General features: G+C 35.9%; 1 pseudogene; it reads right to left on the bottom strand.

The window, feature by feature from the left end:
* Positions 1–17,505: 17,505 nt before the first annotated feature.
* LOC114046513 overlaps positions 17,506–19,735 on the bottom strand; it is a 36,704-nt pseudogene continuing 34,474 nt past the window's right edge.

Raw genomic sequence — 19,735 nt, forward strand, 5'->3', positions numbered from 1 at the left:
AATCACAGCTTCTTCAGAGGGGAGGAACTGAACCCCAAAGGGAGATTTCACTGGGCATAAGAACCAGATCTTTGATTTTATAAGTATAGTAAACTACCGGTGAGGGAATTTCTTTATCAATATAGGTTGTTTCTACACCTTATGGAAATAGAAATGAAACTAATAAAAAACTCTGAAACAGTTTTTGGATAATTAGCAATCAATTTATTAATTGTCAGCTGACAACCAATAAATTGATGGTCAGTGGTTTCTCTCAGTAACCAAAGATGCCCAACAGAGTCCCTGAAAGCCTTAAATAAGCCTTGTGAAAAGGAATTCCCTTGACAAGTGAGAATCAAAATTAAAAAGTGAAAATCAAAAGTGATGGACATTTAATGAGAAGGTAAGGCTAAAAATCTTTATCTCCTCCTCCTGAGAACATGGCTTAATCATGAGATTCAGTCATCTCCAGCAATCTGGACAGGGGAAACCATCTCTAACCAGACCACTCTGGTTGGTTTTCTACTTTATGAGTTGGGTCACCCTAAATTCTAATGAACAGTGTGAGGATAGGGGCTCCTTTCCCCAGAGTAAGGACTTGCCCAGACTGGATTCTATTTATACTCTAAACAGCATTTAGGTCTCTTAGTCCAGTGGGATCTTTACTGCCCAAAATCAGAGTATGTTCCTTGAGAGTTAAGTCCTTCAGAGACTGACTTTAATAAGAGCTGGGCCTTAATGAGTAAAGTAAAGAGAAACTTGGATCCCAGTTTAATAATTACTTATTAATAACAATAGTATAATAATAAATTCTTTAAGAGAGAAGTCAAGAGGACTGAGAGATTAGTTGATTTTCCTAGTGCCCTGTAGCCGATATGGCAGAGATGGGACTGGAATCCAGCCTTTCTGGCTTCAATGTCAGCTCTCTAGACAATATGTCACACTGCCTCTAGGGAAGTTTCTCGGGCTACACAAAGAAAAAAAAAGGTGTTCAAAAAAATGTACTTACTCAGCCCTGAAAACAAACTTACCATGGTATACCATGCATGACAAAGGAATGAAAGAGGAAGAAAAGAAGGAAAGAAAGAAGGGAGGAAGAAAGGAAGGAAGGAAGATGGGAGAGAGGGAGGGAAGAAAGGAGAGAAGGACTTATTATGTATGTGCCTACCATATGCCAAGCACTGTGACAAGCCCTAGAGGTACCAATACTTGCAAAAAGATAGCCTTTGTCCTCAGGGCACTGATGTTCTAAGTCAGGAAGACAATGTGCAAAAGAGAGCTGAAAAGGAGGAAGAGGATGAAGGTTCTACTTGCCTAGCACATGCTTTCTCTTCTCTCTCCTTTAGGGTATCTTGTTGCTTCAGCTAGGATAATTTGCTTGCCTTGTAAGTGGTAGTGGGCTGAAAGGTGGTAAGGATGTCTGACCTCTTCTCCACAGAAATTACCTTCCTGGATTGTAATTGTGAAGGCTGATTTCAGGAGTAGGGCTGGTGATCTGTGGCTCCAGATGATGAAGAATACAGAGAATGTTTTGAATAAGCGTAATTGCTCTGTCAATTGAGGAAATAATGTTTATATGTATATGAAACTTGAGAAATATATATATTATATACATGTATTATACATGTGTATTCTATAAACATATAAAATGTATTTTAATGAACATCTCCCTTGGCAAATTCATGAGATCATTCTTCACTTAAAAAAACCTACAATTTTTGAAGCATACTTTAACCTACCTTCTACTTTACCTATTAAAGTCAACAATTATAAAAGAGCTAGGTGGGAATACCTCAAAGATCTTTGCCCTGAAAATCAATTTGCCCAAGGTCACATAGTTAGGGGCAAATATGTGGACACTGAGTGCTAACCAATTCCAATCCCAGGCTCCAGGTCCCAGGGAAAAAATATCATTTACTATTCAGTCAGTGAACTACTGAATCAATATTTAAACTTCAATATAAATCTCACAAAGCAATCAATACAACTGAAATAGTGGAAACTGCATAGATAAGAAGCATTTTTTATTTTTTATTTTTTATTTTTCATATGAATGTATTTATTTTTAGCTTTCAACATTCACTTCCACAAGATTTTGGGTTCCAATTTTTCTCCCTATCTCATCCCTCCCCCCATGCCAAAATGGCATGCATTCTGTACACCCCTTCCCCTAATCTGACCTCCCTTCTATCTCTCCCCCCACCTTCTCTTATCCCCTTCCCCTTCTATTTTCCTATAGGGCAGGATAGATGTCTATACCCCATTTCCTGTATTTCTTATTTTCCAGTTGCATGTGAAAACAATTTCTTTAACACGTGTTTTTAAAACTTTGGGATCCAAATTTTCTTTCTTCCTCCCTCCCCACCCACCCTCATTGAAAACGCAAGTAACTCGATACAGGTTATGCATGTGTAGTCATGCAAAACACTTCATTAGTAGTCATGTTGTAAAAAAAAAAAAAATAAGTATATTTCCCTTCATCCTATCCTGTCCCCCATTTATTCTATTCTCTCTTTTGACCCTGTCCCTCCTCAGAAGTGTTTGCTACTGATTATCCCCTCCCCCAATCTGTCCTCTCCTCTATCATCTCCCTGCTCTCTTGTCCGCTTTCCCCCTTATTTTCCTGTAGGGTAAGATAGACTTCCATACACAATTGGGTATGTATGTTATTCCCTCCTCAAGCCAAATCATATGAGAATAAGATTCACTCATTCCCTCTCACCTTCCCCCATTTTCCCTCCACTGTACAAGGCTTTACTTGTCTGTTTTAAGTGAGATAATTTACCCTATTCTACCTTTCCCTTTCTCCTTCTCCCAGTATAATCCTCTCACCCCTTAATTTTATTTTCCTGATATCACTCCTTCATCCTCAATTCACTCTGTGCCATCTATCTATCTATCTATCTATCTATCTATCTATCTATCTATCTATACATACATACATACAATTTTCCCCCTCCCACTACACTAATACTTACAAAGGACTCATGAGTTACAAATATCATCTTTCCATGCAGGAACATAAACAGTTCAACCTTAATAAGTTTCTTATGGTTTGTCTTTCCTGTTTACCTCTTCATGTTTCACTTGAGTCTTGTATTTGAAAGTCAAATTTTTTATTCAGCTCTGGTGTTTTCATCAAGAATCCTTAGAAGTCCCCTATTTCACTTAATGATGATTTTTTTTCCCCCTGAAGGATTATACTCAGTTTTTTGGGGTAAGTGATTCTTGGTTGTAATCCTATCTCCTTTGCCCTCCAGAAAATTATATTGCAGTATTTTCTCCTTGATCTGGGAACTCTGGAATTTGGCTACAATATTGCTAGGCATTTTCCTTTGGGGATCTCTTTCAGGAGGTGATCAGTGGATTCATTCCATTTCTATTTTGTCCTCTGGTTCTAAAGTATCAGGGCAGTTTTCCTTGATAATTTCTTGAAAGATGATGTATAGGATCTTTTTTTGATCATGGCTTTCAGATAATCCAATAATTTCTAAATTATCTCTCCTGGATCTATTTTCCAGGTCAGTTCTTTTTCCAATGAGATATTTCACATTGTTTCTATTTTTTCATTCTTTTGGATTTGTTTTACAGTGTCTTGATTTCCCATAAAGTCACTAACTTCCAATTGCTCCATTCTAATTTTTAAGGAAGTATTTTCTTCAGTAAGCTTTTGGTCTTTCTTTTCCATTTGCCCAATGGCCATTTGGCCATTTTGGGGGGCATTCTTCTCCTCATTGACTTTTTGGACCTCTCTTTTGCCATTTGGGTTAGGCTATTTTTAAGGTGTTATTTTCTTCAGTATTTTGGGGGTCTCCTTTAGCAAGCTGTTGACTTGTTTTTCATGATTTTCTTGTATCACTCTCAGTTTTTTCTCTGCTTCTCTTACTTGCTTCTCAAAATTCTTTTTGAGCTCTTCCACAGGCCATACCAGCACAATCTCAGCCACAGCAAACCAAGAGCAAGTCTTGGGAGTGACTGAATCAGCAGTAGCATCAGCCCTAGCTGATTCTGGAGTTCTCAGGCCACAGACTGTAAGGGAATTGATCAAGTGGTAAGAAGGAGGTTACAGGGATCTCCTTACAAGCACTGAGGCAGGACTCTATTGCTTTGCCCGTATTCAGATCCAGATGGCAGTCCGGGGTGGTAGTCCTGGGGGGAGAAACAGCACTAACATAGAAGAGCTTGTAGTCACAGTGGAGGGGGGACCCTTCTCACAGTTTTAGAACAAAAAAGAGTGCTTGTAGTCACTCACAGAGCAGAGCACAGGCAAGGAGGGGAGCAAACACCTCTCCTTAAATCCTACCACCTTGAAAGGACTGAATGTTGCAAAAAAAATGAAGAATGAGTCAATATCTTGATAAAGGAACATAAAAATACTGAACAAAATAGCACCTTAAAAAAGCAGATTAGGCCAAATACTAAAAGAGGCCCAAAAAACCAATAAAGAGAAAAATTTATTAAAAAGCAATTTTGGACAAATGGAAAAAGGGGTCCAAAAGCTCACAGAAAAAAATAATTCCTTAAAATTAAAATGGAGCAAATGGAAGCTAATGACTTTATGAAAAATCAAGAATCAATAAAGCAAAATCAAAAGAATGATTAAAAAAATAGAAGATAATGTGAAATATCTCATTGGAAAAACATTTGACTTAGAAAATAGATCCAGGAGAGATAATTTTAAAATTATTGGACTACCTGAAAGCCATTATTAAAAAAAAAGCCTAGACATTATCTTTCAAGAAACTATCAAGGAAAACTGCCCTGATATTCTAGAATCATAGGGTAAAAAAGAAATTGAAAGAATCCACTGATTACCTCCTGAAAGAGATGCCAAAATGAAAATTCCCAAAAGAGAAAAACAAAAACAAAAAAGGAAAAGGACCTATGTGTAGAAAAATATTTGTGTTCTTTTCTGGGGGTAAAGAATTAGAAATTGAGGGGATGCCTATCAATTGGGGAATAGCTGAACAAATTGTGGTACATGATTATGATGGAATACTATTGTACTATAAGAAATGATGAATTTGATGCTCTCAGAGAAACCTGGGAAGACTTACATGAGCTGATACCAAGTGAAATGTACTGTGTACAAAGTAACTGCAGTATTGTAGGATGATCAGCTGTAAATAACTTTGCTATTCTCAGGGATACAATGATCTAAGACAACTCTGAAGGACATATGTTGAAAAAATGCTATCCATCCTCAGAGAAAGAACTGATGGTGTCTGAATACAGATTGAAGAATACTATTTTAATTTCTTTATTTTCTTGATTTTTTTTTCTTTCACAACATGACTATCATGGAAGTGTTTTGCACGACTACACGTGTATACCCTATGTCAAATTTTTTGCCTTCTTAATGAAGGTTGATTGGGAGGGAGGAAGAGAAAGAATTTGAAAATCAAAGGGTTTTTTTTTTATTTGATCAATTTATTTTTAGCTTTCAACATTCACTTCCATAAGGTTTTGAGTTTTAAATTTTCTCCCCCTCCCTCTCTACCTACCTCCCCAAGACAGAGTGCAATCTGATATAGGCTCTAGATATGTATTCTTATTAAACATATTTTTACATTAGTCACATTGCAAAGAAGAATTAGAATTAATAGGAGGAACCACAAGGAAGAAAAAAAAAAGCAGAAGAAAAAAATGCAAAAGTATGCTTCAATCTGCATTCAAACTTCATAGTTCTTTCCTTGGATGTGGATAGCATTTTCTAGCATCAGACTTTTGGGGATGTCTTAGATCATTGCATTGCTGAGAAGAGCTAAGTCTATCAAAATTAGTCATCACACAATGTGGCTGTTACTGTGTTCAACATTCTCCTGGCTCTACTCACTTCACTCAGCATCGATCCATACAAGCCTTTCCAGGTTTTTTCTGAAGTCAGCTTGCTCATCATTTCTTATAGCACAGTAGTATTCCATTACATTCATATACCACAACTTGTTCAGCCATTCCCCTATTGATGGGCATCCCCTCAATTTCCAATTCTTTGCCACCTCAGAAAGAGCTGCCATAAATATTTTTGGTCATGTGGGTCCTTTCTCCATTTTTATTATCTCTTTGGGATACAGCCCTATAAGTGGTATTGCTGGGTCAAAGGGGATGCACATTTTTATAGCCCTTTGGACATAGCTCCAAAAAGCTCTTCAGAATGATTGGATCAGTTCACAACTCCACCAACAATGGAATAATGTTACAATTTTTCCACATCTTCTCCAACATTTATCATTTTCCTGTTTTGTCATGTTGGCCAACCTGATAGGTGTGATGTGGCACCTCAGGGTTGTATTGATTTGCATTTCTATAATCAATAGTGATTTAGAACTTTTTTTCATATGACTATAGATAATTTAAATTCTTCATCTGAAAACTGCCTGTCCATATGTTTTGACCATTTATCAATTGGGGAATGACTTGTATTCTTATAACTTTGACTTAATTCTCTATATATTTTAGAAATGAGGCCCTTATCAGAGAGACTGGTTGTAAAAATTCTTTCCCAATTTTCTACTTTGCTTCTAATCTTGGTTGCATTGGCTTTGTTTGTGCAAAAACTCTTCAATTTAAAGTAATCAAAATAATCCATTTTGCATTTCATAAAGTTCTCTATCTCCTGTTTGGTCATAAATTCTTCTGTTCTCCACAAATCTGATAGGTAAACTACTTGCTCTCCCAGTTCTCTTACAGTATCAGCCTTTCTATCGTGTACCCAGTTGGACTTTATTTAGCTCTATGGTGTGAGATTTTGGTCTATGCCTATTTTCTGCCATACTTTTTTCCAGTTTTCCCAGCAGTTTTTGTCAAATAGTGAATTTTTATCCCAGAAGTTGGGATCTTGGTTTATCAAACAGTAATTTACTATGGTCATTGACTACTGTGCCTTGTGTAACTAACCTATTCCACTGATCCACCACTCTATTTCTTAGCCAGTACCAAGTAGTTTTGATGATTATTGCTTTATAATGCAATTTAAAATCTGGTATAGCTAGGCTACCTTCCCTATCATTTCTTTTCATTAGTTCCCTTGATATTCTGAAACTTTTGTTCTCTCAGATGAATCTTATTATTATTTTTAGAGCTCTATAAAATAATTTTTGTTAGTTTGATTGGTATCACACTGAATAAGTAAATTAATTTAGGTAGAATTGTCATTTTTATTATATTAGCTCAACTTAAACATGAGCAACTGATTTTTTTCTAATTATTTAGATCTGACTTTATTTGTGTGAAAAGTGTTTTGTCATTGTGTTCATATAGTTCCTGGGTTTGTTTCGAGAGGTAGATTCCTAAATATTTTCTAATGTCTACAGTAACTTTAAATAGTATTTCTATTTCTATCTCTTGCTGTTGGGCTATGTTGGTAATATATAGAAATGCTGGTGATTTATGTGGATTTATTTTATAGCCTGAAACTTTGCTAAAGTTGTTTATTATTTCAAGTAGTTTTTTTATTTGATTCATTAGGATTCTCTAAGTATATCATCATATCATCTGCAAAGAGTGATAGCTTTGTTTTTTTTTCTTTGCCTATTCTAATACCTTCGATTTCTTTTTCTTCTCTTATTGCTAAAGCTAACATTTCTAGGACCATATTGTGCAATAATAGTGATAATGGACATCCTTGTTTCACCCTGATCCTATTGGAAATGCTTCTAGCTTATCCCCATTACATATGATGCTTGTTGAAGGCTTTAGGTAGATGCTACTTATCATTTTAAGGTAGACTCCATTTATTCCTATGCTCTCTAGTGTTTTTAATGAGAATAGGTGTTGTAATTTGTCAAAATCTTTTTCTGCATCTATTGAGATAATCATGTGGTTTCTGTTAGTTTTGTTGTCATAATGATCAATTGTGCTGATAGTTTTCCTAATATTGAACCAGTGCTTCATTCCTGGTATAAATCCTATCTGGTCATAGTGTGTTTTTCTTGTGATAAGTTGCTGTAGTCCATTTTTTAATATTTTATTTAAAATTTTTGCATCTATATTCATTAGGGAAATTGGTTTATAATTTTCTTTCTCTGCTTTGACTCTTCCCAGTTTAGGTATCAGTACCACATTTCTGTCATTAAAAGAATTTGGTAAGACTCCTTCTTCTCCTATTTTCCCAAATAGTTTATATACTATTGGAATTAATTGTTCTTTAAATGTTTGATAGAATTCACTTGTAAATCCAACTGGCCCTGGAGACTTTTTTCTAGGGAGTTCATTGATGGCTTGTTCAATTTCTTTTTTTCTGAGATGGGGTTATTTAAGTATTTTACTTCCTCTTTCATTACTCTGGGCAATTTAAATTTTTGTGAATATTCAACCATTTCACTAAGATTGTCAAATTTGTTGGCATACAGTTGGGCAAAATAGCTGCTAGTATTGTTTTAATTTCTTCTTCATTAATGGTGAATTCACCCTTTTTGTTCTTGATACTGGTATTTTGATTTTCTTCTTTCTTTTTTTTAAATTAAATTAACCAAAGGCTGTTCTATTTCATTGTTTTTTTTTCATAAAACTAGATCTTAGTCTTATTTATTAGTTCAATAGTTTTCTTAATTTCAATTTTATTAATCTCTCCTTTGGTTTTCAGAATTTCTAATTTGGGATTTAATTGTAGATTTATAATTTGTTCTTTTTCTAGTTTTTTTTTAATTTCATGCTCAATTCATTGATCTCCTCTTTCTCTATTTTATTTATGTAAGGATTTACAAATATAAAACTTCCCCTAAGAACTATTTTATCTGCATCCCATAAGTTTTGGTACATTGTTTCATTATTGTCATTCTCTTTGATGAAGTTATTGATTTTTTTCTATGATTTGTAGTTTGACCCACTCATTCTTTAGGATTAGATTATTTAGTTTCCAATTTATTTTAGTCTATCTTTCCATGTCCCTTTATTTTATATAATTTTATTGCATCATGATCTGAAAAGAATGCATTTAATATGTCTACCTTTCTGCATTGGTTTGTGATATTTTTATGCCCTAATACATGGTCAATTTTTGTGTAAGTGCCATGTACCACTGAGAAAAAGTATATTCCTTTCTATCCCCATTCAGTTTTCTCCAGAGGTCTATTATATTTAACTTTTCTAAAATTCTATTCACCTCCTTAATTTCTTTCTTGTTTATTTTGTGGTTAGATTTATCTAGTTCAGAGAAGGTGAGATTGAGGTCCCCCACTAGTACAGTTTTGCTGTCTATTTCTTCCTGTAACTCCCTGAACTTCTCTTCTAAGAATGCTATACCATTTGGTATATGTATGTTTAGTATATTGTCTATGGTGGCTTTTAGCAGGATATATTTTCCTTCCTTATCTCTTTTAATAAGATCTATTTTTGCTTTTGTTTTTGTCTGAGATCAAAATTGCTATCCCTGTTTTTTTTTACTTCAGCTGAAGCATAATATATCTATGCAAGGTTTTTACCTTTACCCTCTGTGTATCCCTCTGTTTCAAATGTGTTTCTTGTAAACAACATATCGTAGGATTATGGTTTTTAATACATTCTGCTATCCATTTCTATTTTATAGGAGAGTTTATGCCATTCATATTCACAATTATGGTTACTATTTGTCTTTCTCTCCATCTTATTTCCCCCTACCCCATTTATGCTTTCCTTTCTCCTTTTCTTCCTTTCCCTCCTCATTAGGGTTTTGCTTTTGACTATCACTTCCCTCAATCTGCCCTCCCTTTTATCAGCCCCCTCCCTTTTCTTTCCCTTTTCCATTATTACTTCTTCCCTCCATTATATCCCCTCTTCCCTTTTCTTTCTCCTTTCCCCTCCTACTGCCTATATGACAAGTTAAATTTCTATTCCTGAGTATGTTATTACCTCCTTGAGCCAAATCTGATGAGAGTAAAGTTGAAACAATGCTCATCTCCCTCCTTTCTTTCCCTCTACTGTAATATGTCTTTGTGCCTCTTCACATGATATAATTTACCCTTTTCTGCTTCCTCCTTTCCTCTTCTCCCATTACAGTTACTTTTCACCATTTCATCAGGTTTTTTTATCATCACATCATAGTCAACTTAAATGCATCCCCTCTGTCTGTTTATATCACATCTGAATATCTTAATAAAGATACAATTCTCAAAAGTTACAAGAGACTAGTATCATCTTCCCATGTAGGGATGTAAATAGTTCACCCTTATTGAATAACTTGTTATTGTTGTTTTTTCCCCTTTCCTGTTTACCTTTCTGTGCTTCTCCTGAGATTTTTATTTGAAGATAAAATTTTCCACTGAGCTCTGGTCTTTCCATCAGGAAAATCTGGGAATCCCCTATTTCATTGAGTATCTATCTCCTCTCCTGAAAGATTGTGTTCAGTTCTGCTGGGTAATTGATCCTTGATTGAAATCATATTTCAAGCCCTCTGATCTTTTAATGTAGAAGCTGCAAGGTCCTGACTGTGGTTCCATGATATTTGAATTGTTTCTTTCTGGCTCTTTGCAAAGATTTTCTCCTGAAGGAGGATATCCTCCTGATAATCCTGGAATTTAGCTACAATATTCCTTGGTATTTTCAATTTAGGATGTCTTTGAGGAGGAGATCAGTGGATTCTTTTGATGACTGTTTCATCCTCTGGTTCTAGGGCATCAGGACAGTTTAACTGGATGATCTGAAAGATGCTGTCTAGGCTCTTTGTTTCATCATGACTTTCAAGTAAACCAATAACTCTTAAGTTATCTCTCCTGGATCTATTTTCCAGGTCAGTTGTTTTCCAGTGAGGAATTTTACATTTTCTAATCTATCTATCTATCTATCTATCTATCTATCTATCTATCTATCTATCTATCTATCTATATATTATTCTTTTGGTTTTGCTTGACTGATTTTTGATGCCTCATATAGTCATTAGCTTCCACTTGCCCAGTTCTAATTTTTAATGAATTATTTTCATCAGTTAGCATTTGTACCTCTTTTTCTGTTTGGACCATTTTACTTTTTAGGAAGTTCTCTTCAGCGAGTTTTTGTGCCTCCTTTTCCATTTGGCCAATTCTACTTTTTAAGGAGCTGTTTTCTTCAGTGTACTTTTTTCCCATTTTGTCAACTGCATTTTTAAATCAATTGTTCAATTTTTCTTCTACCTCCCTCATTTGACTTTTAAAAGCCTTCTTGAGCTCTTCCAAGAAGGCTTTTTGGGCTTGAGACTAGCTCATAGTCCCCTCAGAGGTTTCAGATGTGGGTATATTGACAATGTTATCCTCTCCTGAATTTGTGTTTTGATCTTCTCTGTCACCAAGATACTTTTCTATTGTCAATGTTTGTCTATGTTGCTTCTTGCTCATATTGTTTGCTTTTTTTCTAGCTTTTAAAGTTGATCTTTGCTTCTGGGGCACAGGGGGCACTGTCCCAGGCTTCTTGTGCTGGGGGCTAGGGACCTGGTTATTGATTTGCTGAGGAGGGGCTTGCCACTGGCTTGCTAAGATTCCTCCCTTCCTTCAGTGGTCCTCTTCAGCCACAGCAAGAGAGACCTTTCCTGTTAATCCACTTAGCCTCAGGAGCTAAAAGACTGCTGTTTCTAGTCTTTCTGTTGACTCTACTATTTCAGGATTTTTCCTGGGGCCGTATTCTCTGGGTTTTTCAAGGTTAATAAGGGAAAGTGAGATCAACTTACTGCTTATTCTATGGCTTCCTACTCTACTGCTTACTGCTGCAGCTCCTGATTCAGTCACTCCTGAGGCCTCTTCCTAATTTATTGGTGTAGGGGCTGCATTGGCACCCCCTGTAGCCCTGTTCGTGGCTGTGCTTGTCTCTCACCCGCTTCTGACAGACCCCTCCTCTTGACCTTCTAAGTTGTATCTGTTGTCTGTGGGCTGAGAAGACTGGAACCCACCACTATTGCTGGTGATTCAGTTGCCCAAGGCCTGCCCTGGCTTTGCTTAGGCCTGTTCTGCCACTGCACCTTGAACACTGGACAATTCCATCTCAGGCCAGTACAACAGACCTTTCCTGTCTAACTTCTAGGTTGTCTTGGGCTGGAAATCTGCCTCACTCTGTCTGTTTGTAGGTTCTGTCACTCTAGAATTTGTTCAGAGTCACTTTTGAGAGTTATTTGAAGAAGATATTTGGGGAGAGCTCAGGTGAATCCCTACTTTCACTCTGCCATATTGGTTCTGCTCCCTGGAAATCAAAGTTTTAAAAAGGAATGTTAAAAATTGTTTTTACATGTAATTGGGGGGGAAATACTAAAATAATCAATTAATTAGTAATAAAAGAAAGAAATGATGAACAGGATGCTCTCAGAAAAACCTGGAAGACTTGCATGGGCTGATGCAAAATGAAATGTACTGTGTATAAAGTAACAATAATACGGTAAAATGATTAGCTGTGAATGACTTAACTATTCACAGCAATACAAGGCTCCAAGATAGCTCTGAAAGACTTATGGTGAAAAATGTTAACCATGCCCAAAGAAAGAATTGGTGGTGTCTAAATACATATTGAAGCATACTTAAAATATTCTTTATTTATTTTTCTTGATTTTTTTTGTCTATGTTTTCTTTTATGACATAGCTATTATAGCTATGTTTTGCATGACTACACATGTATCACTTATATAGAATTGCTTGCCTTCTGTATGAGGGAGAGTGGGGAGGGAGGAAGAGAGAGAATTTGGAACTCAAAGTTTTAAAAATGAATGTTAAAAATTACTTTTACACGTGACTGGGAAAAATGAAATATTAAATTTTAAAAAATACCACTAAAGTTCAGGGCTATCTAAAGACAAATTTGGTACTGTGTTAACTATAAAAAAAGACTGTATTTAAAAACTTTTTTTTGTGAGGCAATTGGGGTTAATTGACTTGCCCAGGGTCACACAGCTAGTAAGTGTCAAGTGTCTTGTCTGAAATTGAATTTGAACTTAGGTCCTTCTGACTCCAGGGTCAGTTCTCTATCCACTGTGTCACTTACCTGCCCTTAAAAACAATTTTTATATAGCCTTTCATTTCACTTTTTTTTTCCTTTAAAAGAAGTTACCTGTGTAAAGGGTGATTAAATGCTTTATAGAAAAAAAATTGTTCTAGAACCAATTTATACAATATAATCAATATCTTCTTCATCCTCAAACCATCTTTTTCATCCTTCAGTTCTTGCCCTTTCTTTTTCTTGCTCTTCTCAGCTTTGACAACTCCTCTCTTTTTACCATCAGGTTTTCCTTTAGCCCAGTATGCAGTGATAATCTTCTCATTTTTCCTTCAGTTTAACTGCCTTCTTTTCATAGGATTGCTTGTAAACTGTAATAGGATTATTCCGCATTTCTCCAATTTTTTTTTGCTCACATTTGTAAGGGAAAGACCAGAACATTCTCTTTTGATTTTTGTATGTTACTCAGAAAAGGATAAGAAAACCATCAAAAGAGGTTTCTTCAATGCATTGGAATCCTTATACATATTTTTTGTTTCTCCTTTAGGTAGTATGTAGTTTTTCAGTTCTCTTTCGTAATGAACCTTATTAGCTTTTCCACATTCTCAAGATTTCTTTCTCTTTAGCAAACAATGTCTTCCACCACTGAGTAATTTTTTTTTAATCTGAGAAGTTTATAAAAGCATCTGAATTCCTCTTCTTGTGTTCTTCTTGGCAGGTGTGATTAAAGAAGGCATACGAAGACATGTTCCCTTTCAGCTTCGTAGGATCACCTTTGCTTATTTTTTATTACTTTCTCTGAGCACCATACAGAGTAGCCCAGTGCCCATCCGGCTTTTGCTTGCTCCAGTGCTGCTTCTATGGAGCTCAATGTACTGTCAGGGCTGTGAGAACTCAAGCCACATGAAGTCTCCTTCCTCTCTCTATTCTGTCTACTAAATTTGTTACTAGGTAGCTAGCTCAACCTTTATTAGCTTTAAAAATGACTAATTTCCATATTTTTTGATACTGTAAACTGATACATCCTCAGAGATAACAGTATGAACTGAAAATGGTTTATTTCTTGTCCAGCTTATTCATTATTCCCCTTTAATCTTGTCACTCATTGTTACTTATTTTCATAATTTATTTTTTCTTACTGTTTAAAAAATTATGCTTTAAAAATAATCTTCTGTCATTCATATCTATCACATCTTTTAAATTTGTTTTAAGTAACTTTTTTGCCATAAATATTATATTTAAGTCAAAATTCTATATTATAAGTAAAAATATTTTAACTGAAAGGAATGGTGTTAACATGAAGGTGTTAGAAACCTTAAATTTTAGTAATATAATGGAAAACTTGTTAGTTTTTCTTGAAATAGGCCTTGAGAAGGGTAAAGGGGAAGAAAAGGGAGGGGGCTTATAGAAGGGAGGTGGGACTGAGGGAGGTGGTGTTCAAAAGCAAAACACTAGTGAGGAGGGAAAAGGAGAAAGGAGAAAGAAAAGCATAAACAGAGGGGGAAAGTATGGAGAGAAATACACAGATAGTAATTATAACTGTGAATGTGATATATGAATGTGATGGAATACTATTGTGCTATAAGAAATGATGAACAGGATTAATCTCTGAAAGCCCAGAAAATATCACCCCAGGAAAAACCCTGGAACAGTTGAATCAGAAGAAAGATGGAGTACAGCAGTCCAATAGCCCAGGTAGCTTGAGAGATTAACATGAAAGGCCCCTCTTGCCCTGGGGAAACAGTACTAAATGAGGGGTCCCAGCAAGCTAGCAGAAAGCCCCACTTCAGCATACCAAGAGGAGATCCTGAAACCCAGGTGGTGGAGCAAGCAAACACCCACACCTGGACCCCCGAGTGCCTAACTGAGGGTGAGGGAACTGATGGAAGCCAGCTTGGAAAACCTCTAAGTTCCTCGGGATTCTACAGCAACCAGCTCTCCCAGTGTCTCAGCAAAACTAAGGGAAGCAGCCCTCCAAATGGCCCCAGGCAGATAAATATCCTGCAACATCCATCTAAAAGGAGTTGAAGAAAGTGAAAGGTAAGAAAGGCTGGGGTGAGCAGGAAATCTCCAGGAGCCATACTACTCAATCCTACCCCTAGAATTCCAGTGTTGCTGATTCCAGCCCAACACAAGGTAAGCTGCCAGAACCCTACAGCCTCCAATGCTGGAAGTTGGAGGCCCTAACACACAAAGTCAGTGATCAGTCCCTAGGCTCCCAACACAAGAAGCTTGGGTCAGTGCCCTCTGCTCCTCAGCAGGAGAGAATGTTTTTAAAGGCCAGGAAATAAGCAAACACCATAAGCAAAAAGAAACGTATCATAGATTCTTATTATGGGAAGAGTTAAGATCAAGGCAGAAATTCTGAAGGGGACAACATTGTCAACAAACCCACATCTAGAACCTCAAAAGGGAATGTGAACTGGTCTGAATCCAAAAAAGCCTTCTTAGAAGAGCTCAAAAAGGATTTTAAAAGTCAAATAAGAGAGGTAGGAGAAAAAATGGGAAAAGAAATGAGAAATATGCAAGAGAGAGTCAACAGCTTGGAAAAGGAAGGACAAAAATTAACTGTAGAAAACAAGTCCTTAAAAAAATGTAAATGGCCAACTGGAAAAAAAATACACTAAAGAAAACAAGTCCCTAAAAAACAACAATTGACCAACTGGGAAAAAAGTACCCTGAAGAAAACAAGTCCCTAAAACATACAGTTGGCCAAATGGGGAAGGAGGTACAAAATCTAATAGAAGAAAACAATTTATTAAAAATTAGAATTGGGCAAATGGAAGCTAATGACTCTATGAGAGAGCAAGAATCAGTGAAACAGAAACAAAAGAATGAAAAAATAGATGAAAATGTAAAATACCTCATTGGTAAAACAACTGACCTGGAAAATCAATTCAGGAGAGACAATTTAAAAATTATTGGTCTATCTGGAAATTATGATGAAAAAAGGAGCCTAGACAGTTTCTTTCAGGAAATCATCAAGGAAAACTGACCTGAGGTCCTAGAACTAGAGGGTAAAATAGTCATAGAAAGAATCCACCAATCACCTCCTGAAAGAGATCCCAAATTGAAAATTCCAAGGAATATAGTAGTCAAATTTCAAAATTACCAGGTCAAAGAGAAAATACTGCAAGCAGTCAGAAAGAAACAATTTAAATATCATGGAACCACAATCAGGACTACACAGGACCTTGCAGTTTCTACATTAAAAGACTGTAGGGCATGGAACATGATATTATATAAGGCAAAGGAGCTCAGATGACAACCAAGGATCAACTACCCAGCAAAAATGAGCATGATCTTTCAGGAAAGGAGATGGATATTCGACAAAATAGAGGACTTCCAAACCTTCCTGATGAAAAGATCAGAGTTCAACAGAAAATTTGATCTTCAAATACAAGACTCAAGAGAGACATAAAAAGATAAACAGGACAGAAAGAAACAACACGTAAGGGCAAACTGTTTACATCCCTACAAGGGAAGATGACACTTGAAACCCTTGAGAACTGTATTGTTATTACACCATGTTAAAGCGGTATACATAAAGAGTGTGGGGATAAGTTGACTTTGATGTGATGATAAAAAAAATCTAATCAAGTAGGTTAAATGGATTCAAGTAAGTGGATTAATCTGATCTAACTAAGAAAATGTACTGAGAGAAAAGGAAAGGAGGAGGCAGACAAGGGTAAATTACATTACAGGAAAAGGCACAAAAAACTGTTATAGCAGAGGGAAAGAAGGGAAGGAGATGAGGATTGTTTGAACCTTACTCTCATCAGATTTGGTTCAAGAAGGGAATAACATAGTCAGTTTAGGTACTAATATTGATAGACTTCAACCCTCTCAGCAATACAAGGATCTAAGACATCTCTAAACAACTCATGAAGGAAAATGCTATTTTGAAATGCTGGTTTGAATGCAGATCGATGCACACTATTTGCTATTTTTTTTTATTTTGTTGTGTTTTGTTTCCTCTTTCTGGTGGTTACTCCTATTGATTCTAATTCTTCCTTACAACATCACTAATGTGAAAATATGTTTAATAGGAATGTATATTTATAGCCCATATCTGATTGTGCACTGTCTTGGGGAGTGAGGGGGATGGAAAGGGAGGAAGGGGGAGAAAAATTTAAAACTCAAAAGTTTATGGAAGTGATTGTTGATAAATCAAGATAAATAAATTAAAATAAAAGGAAACAATAAAAAAAGTAAAAGAAAATGGAAGAGTGAAGAGGCACCTTGGACTGCAACAAGAATGATAGAGGGATATGTGAACAAAATAATTTGGAATAATAATAAATTTGGAAAGCCAAAAAAAAAAAAGAAATAGTCCTTCAGTTGAGTACCTCAAGAATTTGTTGATTTCACTGAGTACCTACTTCGTATCCAGTGCTGTAGCTAACACACACACACACACACACACACACACACACACACAAAATACATGGTCCCAAATTCAAAGAGTATATAAGAGCAGTGATCCTGGATTCAAAAATACCTGAGTTCAAGCCCAGCCTCAGACATTTACTAGCTATGTGACTCTGGGGAAATAACTTAACCTCTGTTTGCCTTAATCACTGGAGAAGGAAATGGCAAACCAATCCAGTATCTTTGCCAAGAAAATCCCATGAACAGTATGGTCCATGAAGTCATGAAGAATCAGCCATGACTGAACAACTCTTTATCTGAATCTTTTCCTCCTTCATCATCCATCGTCCTCATCATCCTTTTCTACTTCATAATCATCATCTTTGTCTTCTTGTTGTCTTGTATCTCCATACCTTCCTGCTGCAAGATTTTCCAATAAGCATCATCCCCAGAAGCTCCATCTGCTTCTTCACATCCAGTTTTCTGGTCAAATTTCAAGGAACATGTTGAGATGCTTAGATCCTTAGTCTTGATTTTCATGTCCACATTTAAGACAGGGAGTTTCTTTTCCTTTCTCTTGCTTAAAAACTTTGTTCCTTGTGTGATCATAATAGAAGTAACCGTTACAGCAGCTACAGCAGTGCTCTCCCAACCAATTATAGGAAACACATTTAAAGATGTGTGCCTCCAAAACTTTGCAGCTGACTTGTTGTTCAAATTGATCATCTTTACACAAGAAGTTTTGATGAAAAGAGCAGCTGAATGTCTCCATGGTCACATTCAACAAACTCTATATCAATAGGAGGGCTGACACAAGCATTTGACAAGACACTCAGGCATTTCCTACCTTGGAAAATCTAAGCTCTACAAAAATCACAGATTGTACCCACCATTGCAAAGCCAGTACTACAAACACTAGCATGCTTTAGAACACAATTAGAAGACTTCAGCCTAATTTTTTTTTCTTTGCATTGTATGCATATTGTTAACTTCCCTATGGAATTACAAAAATAATAAAATGCTCCATTCTTCTGTAATCTTTGACACAGCACATTCCATTGAAGTGTTACGTGGATGTTTAGCTAAAAGTGATATTGCTTCTTTCTGCTTTTAGCTATTTTCTTATTCTTGATGATTTTCAGCCTTCTTCCTTGCACCATTTTTTGGGCATTTTCCTTACTTTCCTCATTATGTGCTTTGCCTTTCTTCTCCTTTCTATCTTTTTACCTTCTTTTGCATGTGCGTGTGGGTGCAAGTCCAGCAGGCTTCTGAAATAGACCCTGACTATTTGTGTTACAGGGAGATGTAAGCTCCATGTGAGAACACATTCAGATTATAATCACCAGGATTTGATTGATAGACTAAATAAGCACAAATTCTTTTGCAATTTTAAGCCTATTTTAAAGTTATATTTGAGATATTATCAGTAAATCATGTACTAAGGATCATAGATTGACCACTTATTTTAGAGACTGGATCCCACAAGAGCACAAATGCCCACCTAAGAGAACAAAAGATCAATGAGATAATAGTCACAACTTCCTTTTATATGAAATTTTGTGGTTTATGATGCACTTTACATAATCTCATTTGTATTTAATATGAACTGTGAAGTAGTAGTGGGTACAAGTATTATTTGTTTCAGATGATGAATGCCTGAAATTAGGTTCATAGTTTTAAAGATGGAATGGACTTTAGAGGACATCTAGTATATCCTTCTTAGTTAATAATGAGGTGTCTGAAACCCAGTCTTAAAATGAAATGTGAAGTGATATGTGCAAAGTCATAAAGATAGAAAGTAGCTGAGGGAAGATGTAAATGGAGGTCTTCTGACTCCAGATCCAAAGCTCATTCCACTTGGACAAAGAAGAAAATAGTCAAGGCAAGATAATCAGGTTCGTTGTTTAGTAGATCTTAACTTGCATCTGATGAATAATGACATTTAATTTTCAATTAAGGCATAAGCAAAAAGGCATACATGATTTTGGCAGATTTAGATAAAGGCAATGTGAACAATACTTCCTTTGTGCATCCTATAAATAACACTATCTATTAAGGATTGATGGAGGTGCATAAATCCATGTACTAAATACCTAGCACAAACTATACCCTATCTCCCTTGGTATCAATGAAGGTCATTCACATTTATGTGCAAATTGCCTTCCTAAAGGGAAATCCAGAATTCAGAGACATAAACTACATGTTTCCTTCCTCCAATATTGACTCAATATATGAAACTTTTAGAAGATATATTATTATCATTAAAACTAGGAACTATTTATAATCATGTCAAATGGACATCGTAACCCTATTTGATACTATATAAAACTGGCAAGCTAATGTCTTATAAAATGCTGAAAAGGTGATAGATCTTTTGGTAGTTATGGAAGTAGCAAACCAAATTAAAATGGTAGGAAATGTAATAAACCAAAAAAAATCCATGAAATTAATGGAGCTGTGAATTGAAGAGGATGGGGAAAGCAAAAGCAATAAAATATTTTGTCTCTCCAACCAGAGAGAA

Source organism: Vombatus ursinus, unplaced genomic scaffold, assembly GCF_900497805.2.
Source record: "Vombatus ursinus unplaced genomic scaffold, bare-nosed wombat genome assembly UNPS02014784.1, whole genome shotgun sequence".
Classification (NCBI taxonomy): domain Eukaryota; kingdom Metazoa; phylum Chordata; class Mammalia; order Diprotodontia; family Vombatidae; genus Vombatus; species Vombatus ursinus.